The sequence below is a fragment of the Medicago truncatula genome, chromosome 4 (assembly GCF_003473485.1).
Source record: "Medicago truncatula cultivar Jemalong A17 chromosome 4, MtrunA17r5.0-ANR, whole genome shotgun sequence".
Lineage (NCBI taxonomy): Eukaryota > Viridiplantae > Streptophyta > Magnoliopsida > Fabales > Fabaceae > Medicago > Medicago truncatula.
Genome location: NC_053045.1, coordinates 64,144,597 through 64,150,596, shown reverse-complemented (window position 1 = coordinate 64,150,596; position 6,000 = coordinate 64,144,597). Strand labels below are relative to the sequence as shown.

At 33.1% G+C, this 6,000-nt stretch overlaps 1 pseudogene; it reads right to left on the bottom strand.

Annotated features, from left to right (window-relative positions):
- Positions 1 to 321: 321 nt before the first annotated feature.
- Positions 322 to 3,925, bottom strand: LOC11437900 (polygalacturonase 1 beta-like protein 1; annotated as a pseudogene).
- Positions 3,926 to 6,000: the final 2,075 nt, after the last annotated feature.

The window sequence follows — 6,000 nt, the reverse complement described above, 5'->3', positions numbered from 1 at the left end:
TCCAATTAATCAAAATGTCATCTCTAAATGTTTACATTTCACATTTTAAAAAAGTATTTCGTCATATCAACTTCATTATCAACAAGTTTAGAAACATCGGAATTAACAATGTTTTCTTTAAAATCTAGATTTTAAACCAACGAAAACTTAAACATCAATTGGCTTCACATCAATGAAAGACTCAACATTCCACATCAATGAAAACATCGACATTGTTTAAATTTGGATCAAAAGTGTGTTCAACCATAACTAAAAATATCAAAATAAAATAAAAACCATATTATAATTTAGAAACATCAACAAAATAAAATGAACATAGAGTAATCAGGTCTCCAAATGAATGTATAAATATAATAAGATACCTTCTTCCAAATTCAAAATGTAATACCATACATTAACTATTCTATCAAACTAAAAATTGAAAGATAAAACATTAAATTACTTAAACTTAAAATTCAAAACTGTTGAATTTCTTAGTAGAGAAAAACAACCGGTTGATTTCTACCTATTGAACCATTCATCTTTTTCTCATTCTTCACAATCTTCTTAATCAGCAACTGCCCATGACATATCATTCTCAAAAATCCAGTGACATACCTCAATTTGTCCCGGACCCGACCCAAGAGACACAAAAGCACCATGAGTAGGACTCCAATCTGATGTATCCAAATGACAAACAGCAACACCTTGATTAATTTTATCCTTAATTTTCGGGTCAAGTAGCTCTGCTTGATAAACCCTAACCTTAGGAACCGAGTGACAATAATAAAGCAAATACTGAAACAAGCTCTGATGACACGAAACAGTTCGGGTCATTTTTCCACCATTATTAATCCCACTAACATGACCCACCATAAGATCCTTCTTCGACCCATTTACATTCTCAGTAGTCCGAACCACAACATTTCGACCCAAAACCGAAGCTGCAAAGTCGATCATATCCTCAATAGACCCCACACATTTTTTTGTCTCACCTCTAGCAGGAACTCTCTCACATTCACCCAATGAATCTCTCATCATCTTTTCCATTGAATCATTATCCGAAGCATTAAATAACCCACCCCTTCATCTCATCAATCTTTGAAGTAGAAAAAGGTAATTTCGCAAGAATACTCTGGGGTAAAAACGACCTTTTAGGTAATTTATCTCTGATATCAGGCATAGGCATTTTTTTTTTTTTTTTTGAAATCAAAACTAAATATTATTAGCTTATAAGATCATGAAAATAATAACTTGCTGGTGGCACCTCCTCTATCCAGACCATATCAGGGTCTGTATGGGCTAATTGGGCCAAACTATCAGCAGCCTTATTACCACTTCTAGGGGTAAATCTAAAAGTACACTTGTCAAAATCTGACTTGAGACATTGGATTTCCTGGATAAAAAGACTAAGATAAGTTTTCTCTTCTTTTTCGAGTAAATAGTCAATTACCCCCTGAAATTGTAACTTTCTTTTCATAATTAACATTTGTGTCACCCACTGAACATGCAAATACCCCCCTGAAATTAAACATTTATGTGCAAATACCCCCCTGAAATTAAACATTTATGTGCAAATACCACCCTCAAATTTAAAATTTATGTAGCAAATATCCCCTCAAATTTATAACTTATATGCAAACATCCTCTCCAAATGTAAAACTTATATGCAAATTACACCTTGAATCATAAAACTTTAATGGTTAAGTAAAACTTATTCTTAATCTATAATATACTATATCTCTAATAACAATAAAAAAGAAAAAAAATCACATCTTTAAAATAAAACAAAGGGGGAGAGGTTATTGGTGCATGAATGGATGGTTGTGTGTAGGCTCACGTAGAATTGTTTTTTGGCCAAGAGCTTGGGAATATTTCTAGCTATGCTCCTTCAGGGGTTCCCACGGAACACACCACTAGTTCTCTATCTGTTAAGGCCTAAGGGTGTTGCTCGAAATGATGACAGATTATTGCCATTACACTTTTGCTGTTGGAGAAAATTTAACTTCCCGCTGTAATTACACTTTGCCATAACTACCAAATTTACCTTCATATATTATATATATATGTCTTGGTCAAATCCTTGTTAATTTTTTTTTTTCCGTAGGATTTGCAATTATTTGCTCTCAAAACACAACATTTTGATGCATATGCATCTCTGTTTCCATGTTATTTTAAAGATGTGATTTTTTTCCTTTTTTATTGTTATTAGAGATATAGTAAATTATAGATTAAAAATAAGTTTTCCTTAACCATTAAAGTTTTATGATTCAAGGTGTAATTTGCATATAAGTTTTACATTTGGAGAGGATGTTTGCATATAAGTTATAAATTTGAGAGGATATTTGCTACATAAATTTTAAATTTGAGGGTGGTATTTGCACATAAATGTTTAATTTCAGGGGGGTATTTGCATGTTCAGTGGGTGGCACAAATGTTAATTATGAAAAGAAAAAAAAATCAGATTAAAAAAAAAAATCAGATTTTTTTCAAAAAAAAAAAAAATATAGTCAATTACCCCCCTATGACGTGGCATGACTTTTTTGACCATGTGTCAGTGCCACGTGGCAGTTAACGGCCACATCAGCATGTTGGATGGAGGAAATTAACGGAGGGGGGTAATTGACAGACGCTTGACAATTTCAGGGGGGTTTTTGACATTTTGCAAAATTCAGGGGAGTTTTTGACGAAAGTTACAATTTCAGGGGGGTAATTGACTATTTACTCCTTCTTTTTCCTTATTCAAAGCCATACGTATAGGCATTACTACCACTTCTTTCAACATGTTTTCCCGAAAAAACTTACCCGGTTCAACCGATGTTTTGACCAAACTACCACTCACCGTGCTCTTTTTCATTTCCATAGAAGCATTTAAACTCAAACTCGCGTTTGTGTACTTTGCAAAAGAAACACCTTCTTTAGAATACTCTTTGAAAGTGTTGTCAACACCATAACCCTTAAAATCAACCTTTGTTTCACCACTTGATGTTTTAGCATAGCTTGTGAATGTATCAGTTCCTCCATTGAAGGATTTTCCATAGTTATCAAAACCAATTTTCGCGGCATTTGCGGTTTTTGCATAGCTAGTAAAAGAATCAGCACCAACGTTGGCATCTTCACGGTAAGTTGAAAACGTTTGAATTGCACCGTTACCTCCGTTAGCATAGTTACTGAAAGTATTGGTCGGGTTATTCATATCTACGCTGTAACCTTTGAAACTGTCGTTACCGGAGTTTGAGGTTTCGGCATAGTTTGAAAAATCCGATCCAACAGTGTTGGAGCTTGTTCCGTAGTTTGTGAATTCTTCAGTGTGGCCATTACCGTTTTTACCATAGGAAGTGAAAGATTGGTCACCGCCGTTACCGTTTTCGGTGTAAGAGTTGAAGGATTGAGTTCTACCGTTGGCGTTATCGGAGTAAGAAGTGAAAACTTCGTTTGGAACGTTGGCTTCAGTTGTGCATTGCTTGAACTCGTCCCTGCCGCCGGTGGCTCCAGCGCCGTAAGTGTGAAAGCTTTGATCAGCGACGTTGGCGTTTGTGGCGTGTAGTTGGTGAAAGTTTCTTTATGGCCGGCAGAGTTTCGGCTGTAGCGACAGAAATCATTCACCTCTCCGTCAGAGTAGTCTCCGTCCGAGTAGTTTTTGAACGAGTCGTGTCCACCGGGTAGACTCGTTCCGTAGTTGGTGAAATTCTTATCGCTGTAAGCCTTGAAATTTTCATCACCTTCGTGCTTTTCAAGACTCTGGGCTACTTCCGGGAGGCAGAGGAGGTTGGCGGCCGAGCAAAATTCCGGCAAGCGTGTGGATAGCATGTTGCCTGAAGCTAGCTTCGCAAAGGTCGCTGCTTCCGTTGGTGATCTCTTTATCCCAATACCGAGTCACAAATGCTTTTGGTGTGAATGGGTTTTTGTCTCCGGTGACCACATCTCCGACGGAAATTACCTGCATGGATGAAAACACATTTCAGATATAATAATGATGAGCATGAAACAACAATAGAAAAAATTGAAATCAATGAAAAAAAAGAGATTCTTACAGTGAGAGATGAGAAGAGAAGAAAGAGGCAGATAAAGTTGAGTGGTTTGTTCATGTTAAATATTTAGGGTTAGGGTTGCTATCGATGGAGCAGTCAAGGAAAAATAATACAAAGGCTAGTTTTAAAATATATATATATATATATATATATATATATATATAGGATCCATCGACACCAGGTGTCAACGGATTCGTTGACACCAAATCTTAAACGTTCATTTAATTTAATCTAAAGGTCAATAATCATTTATCAAAATCTTAATGTGGACATTCAGTATTTCATATCTCCTTTCCTAAAAATCCTCTTATTTCCTAAAAACCTAAGCATATACCTGACGCTCGAGAAAACTCAACGAAGGCTATGAAGTTCTGCGTTTTATTTCTTTAATTCCCATCTTGTTGAGATTCTCGAGAAAACAATTGTAGGATTCAAATTTTGATTGTCGATTTCCATTCATTCACAAGCTTTTTGTTTCTTTCGTTAGTTATTGGAGTGCAACTTATATCTTATATATTATTATATTTGGGAGAAAGAACAAATTGTTTTCCCCTCAAAATAAAACAAAAAGTAAATTGTTTCGGAATTTCTAAGGAACGATGGTAGAGATAAAAAATTTGATTTGTAAAAGGATATTAGGTTAAACATATGTATTTCAATATATTTTTCAATTCAACTCTATCACTAATTGAAAGAGGACTTTTAATTTCTAAAAGCATCAAATTAGATTGATGAAACATCTCAGCAAGTGTACCTAGTGGTGAAGGAGATAAATGAAAACCATAGATAGCATAATAACGAAAGAATGAAGACAGGAGAAGCATTAGGTGTATGCTTAGGATCATTTAGAAAACAAGAGGATTTTTAGGAAAGGAGATATGAAATATTAAATGCCCACATTAAGATTTTGATAAATGATTATTGACCTTTAGATTAAAAGAAATGAACGTTTAAGATTTGGTGTCAACGAATCCGTTGACACCTGGTGTCAACGGATTCTGTCTCATATATATATATATATATATATATATATATATATATATATATATATATTGGCGTGACGCTGACTTCGGTCGTGGTCTTTGGGCCACGGTCTCTTTTTGTACATATAAACTAGTTTCCTCAATAAACCCCTTAAATTGCTTACATTTTCACTAAAATATTTATTGGAAGTTATATGACTCGATCGGTTGAACAGTTTGATGGACTTATTAAACTTTGAATATATAGTTAAATGGTTTTTTTTTTCCTTAAGTATAACATGTTATATATCATTTAAAAAAAAATATTCATTAAATATCATTTATCAAATTGTGTCTGCAAAATTAAATGAAATTAAATTTATTTTCTTTAATTTTTATTATTCATAATAATAAATATTTAATACTTAGTATAATAGTATAAACAATGATTTTTTTTTCTTATGAGATGATCATTATTAAAATGTAAAAGTCAATAAATAGTTTTTTATTCTTAAAAACGATCATTAATTAATCAATTTTGAATGCAAAAGTACCAAAACACTTCAATTTTGTGAATGTACAATTGAGACAAATGTAGTTTAATATTGCGCAAAAAGTTTAGGTAGATTTTGCTAGGTGTTCTCTTGTTAGAAATACTTTTTGTGATTATAACAAAGTTTGAATAAAATAATTGATTTTAGAAAATTATATATAGTTATATAAGTAGGGTAAACACCAAACTAGTTCCAAAGTTTTTCAATTAATTAGATCTTTAACTTTATATTTTTGTAGTATTTACAAATTCTAAAATATAGAAACATGATGTTCATTGTTATTCAGAGGAAGTGTATGTTTTTCAAGAGCCTGGCATAAAACTTAATTTGAGTCATAATGAATGGCATTAGGAAGAAAACTTAATTTAATCTAAAGGAAGTGATCGTTTGAATTTGAAAGAAAATTAATTTAGGAGGGTGTATTGGATTAGGATTTTAAAGGACAATTTTTGTTTAAAAAAGTCTTGAGGATTT